This window comes from Elephantulus edwardii, unplaced genomic scaffold (genome assembly GCF_000299155.1).
Source record: "Elephantulus edwardii isolate Elephantulus edwardi_28Jun2011 unplaced genomic scaffold, EleEdw1.0 scaffold00327, whole genome shotgun sequence".
NCBI classification, from domain to species: domain Eukaryota; kingdom Metazoa; phylum Chordata; class Mammalia; order Macroscelidea; family Macroscelididae; genus Elephantulus; species Elephantulus edwardii.
Genome location: NW_006400077.1, coordinates 610,400 through 614,176, shown reverse-complemented (window position 1 = coordinate 614,176; position 3,777 = coordinate 610,400). Strand labels below are relative to the sequence as shown.

The following is a 3,777-nucleotide window of genomic DNA, read 5'->3' as shown; positions in this document are numbered from 1 at the left end:
CATGTAGGAGGCTGTAGTCCTTGATCTTCTGCAGCAAGTGCTTCAGGTCCTCCTCAGTTTCAGCAAGCAGAGTGTGGCATTCAGCAGTACCTGAAAAATAAAAAATCTGGCAGTTTGCTTCTATTATGATTGTTGTTGTTGTAGTGTGACTCATAGCGACTCATAGCGACTCTATGTGCAAAAGCCCTAAAACCTGCTCTATCCTGTGCCAATCTTATGATCTCTGACACTCCTGCCCCCATTACTAGAGTCACTGAATCAATCCATTTAATCGATTGTCTTCCTCTCTTGCACTATCCCTCCACCCTTGCAAGCTTGATGTTCTTCTCTGAGAAAGGGTACCACCTTGCAACATGTCCAAAGTATGTCAGATGAAGCTTCAGAATCCTAGAGTAGTTCTATTTCTTGTTACATAAGTACTGAAGAGCAACGGTGCCACTCAGGAGATTAAGGGGCACTTGATACAGTCCACGGTCTTTGCAATTAGTTGTTATGCATCAGAGAGTTGGACAGTGACTAGGGAGAATAGAAGGAGAATTGATTCTTTTGAGCTGTGGCTCTGGAGAAGAGTATTGAGGGTACCATCAACTGCTAAGAAAACAAACATTCATCCTAGAGAGGGTTAACCAGCTACTCCTTGGAGGCAAGGATTCTGGGCTTCATCTGACATACTTTGGACATGTTGTAAGGAGTGACCAGTCCTTGGAGAGGGACATCATGCTTGGGAGGGTGGAGGGACAGCAGAGAAGGGGAAGACCCTCTAGGAGGTGGACTGATTCAGTGATTGAGGTAATCGGGATAGGTGTGTCTGAGGCAGTGCAATTGGCACAGGATGGACCAGGGTTTAGGGTTATTGTACATAGGTTCACTAAGAGTCTCAAGCAACTCAATGGCACATAACAACAACAACAAGGTCGCTATGAGTAAAAAAAAAATCAATTTCATGGCAAAAATGACAATTGCAGATAAATCCAGAAGATTTTGTCTTTTTAAGTTGTTGATTGCCTTCTAGCTGGGCACTACTGATAGTGACCCTGTGAACAAAAGGCCTGTATCCCCTCTGGAGCTATGGACATTTTCAATGTTCATAGAGTTTCTGGAGGCATGTTGTTTAGGAAATGGATGCCGCTCCTGCTTCATTTTTCGGAAATCTTTCTGATGATTGTTTTTCATTTGCTCTGCTATGAAATTTATTCAATAAATATTAATTCATCTCGTATGCCAACTACATATTCTGGATGATTGTTTCAGGTTCTGGAATTGTAAATGGCAATCAGCATGCTAATTATAATTAATCCAACTTACACGGTTATTAAGAATTAGAAATAAGCATAATTATTAATATATTTTAAGAAAAAAAATAAACTTTAAAACTTACTTATCAATTCAAAGGAAAAATTTTTGATGCCAAATAGCCAAAAATAGTCTTTCTGGTTTTCTAGACAGAGGAGTAACATCTTAAATTTAATAGTGAAAAGACTATAAAGAAGAAATTAAATGAAATTTATGCTGAAGATTCTTCAGTCTATACAAGAAGATATTTTGTCACATGGGCTGAGACATATAAAACCAACCATATTTATAGTTGGCCTGAAGATAAGATGTACCATCTGTTTCTCTTTCAAATCTTGGTAATTTTCTATGAAGCTCTGAGGAATTTGGGGTCCTTTGCTGAGACATATGTCTTTAAATATATATCTATATACATATATAAATATGCAAAGCACTTGCCAATATTTTGACATCTTCATAGAACCATATGGATGCATATATTTGAAATTATATTCTCACTGAAATAATGCCTGTAATTTATGTGAGAGGGAGCTCTGATGGCTTCATGATAAAGTTTCACTGCCAATACAAAGACACCTAGAGAAAGATGGGCAGTCACCTATTTGATTTACAGCATCTGAAAAAATCTGCTGGAGGGTCAGGTATGCAACTGTATGTAGCAACAACAAATTATTTGAAACAACTTAGAAAATTAAAATGAACTGAAGAAATATAACATCTGAGCACCATGAAAATACTACAATACCCATATGTAGAAATATATAATGCATAAATAACTGAATTTCAAACTCATAGCTATAGAGTCTCATAGAAGTCTTTTGACTCTCCATTGAGTTTCTGAGGCTATACATCTCAATGGAAGCTGCTGGTACATTTAAATCATCAAGAAATGTGGCCTCCATGCTACCAGAGCTCCTGAATGTGTAAATATGTAATATATGTGTGTCTTCTCTGAAGAAACAGAATTTATTAATATGTAATATTTTTACAAAATATAAATTTTAGTATTTTCATACATTCTATCTGATAAATAGGAAGTTCTGGTGGCCTAGTGATAAGAAGCTGTCGTGTAATCTCAAAGGCACAAGGTTCAAATCCACCAGCTACCAGCTGTTCTGTGAAAGAAAGAGGGACAAGCTCTTCCCTTGTGGTTACTGCCTCTGAAACTCACTGGAGGGTCTACTATGACTTGAAGATAGCACAATAACAACAATATCTTATAAATATAACTGATACTAAAATAATCTTTTTATTATAGAATGTTTCACCAATTTCCAAGTCTATCACTTATTTGGCAGACTTCTAGTGTGATAGAAAAATTTTAAAATGTATATAATGTGTAATATAAAAATGAAAATATATTTATTTTTACTATTTTATTTTTAGTAAACTAAACAGTAGCATACAATTTTAGCCTATGTCCAGGCCATGGTATTCACAACTACTTGTTATGCTTCTGAGAGCTGTATAATTATTAAGGATGACAGAATAATAGATGCTTTTGGGTTCTGGTGGTAGAGAAGAGTATCAAACATACCATGGACTACCAAGAAAACAAATAGGTCGGTCTTAGAGAGGGTGAAGCCAAATTTCTCCTTGAAGGTGCATACTTTGGGCATGTGGCCAGGAAAGACCAGTTTTTGGAGAAGGACTTCATGCTTACAAGGGTGGAAGGACAGCGCAGGAGAGGAAAACCTTGGATGAGATGGATTGATACAGTAACTGGGACAATAAGGATTGATTTGTTGGAATTAGTGTGACTGGCTCAGGACAGTGCCAGGTTCAGAGCTATTGTATAGAGGGTCATTATGAGTCACGAGTGACTCGGTGGCACATAATAACAACAATAATGATTGGTGTGATTATCTTTTCTAAATTAGCCATGATTTTATTCTAGCATAATAAATAGTCACCAGTTGTATATTATGATTGTTGCAAATATTTTTTTATAATTTTTAATTTTATTTTTATGTAATGATATTTTTAAAGTACTTTCACTGTTGTCTAGTTAGTTCCAACTCACAACGATCTTCTATCAAGCTTTACTTTTTTCTAAGGCTGTAATCTTATTTGTAGGAGACTACCTATCTTTCTCCCCCAGTGCCACTGGAGCAGTTGAACTGTTAAATAGATGTTATTAGAAAAAATAAAGACTAAAGAAGTTCTTGATAAGTGTTACATTGAATGTAAGGAGACACAAAGCTGAAATATATTTTTAACACATTAAACTTATTTGATTTTCTATTTTCCTTTAAAGACAGAAGGAAAAGAAAACATTTACCTTACAATAGAAGAACATCAGTTGAAAAGATGTGAGATACTGTATCAAGGAGCTCTAGTGGCTCAGAGCATAAGGGGTTGTGCTACTAACCAAAAGGTGGCACCTCTCTGATAATTCAAATCCACCGAAGTCTCCTAGGGAGTCTATAAGCAGTCTATAACTGCTATTTGTATCCTTAGAAAGGTAATGAAAAGTCAGGAATG

The 3,777-nt window shown here is 36.1% G+C and overlaps 1 pseudogene; it reads left to right on the top strand.

Annotated features, from left to right (window-relative positions):
• The window catches only part of LOC102876310, a 7,327-nt pseudogene extending 4,728 nt beyond the window's left edge, over nt 1-2,599 (top strand).
• The last annotated feature ends 1,178 nt before the right edge of the window (nt 2,600-3,777 follow it).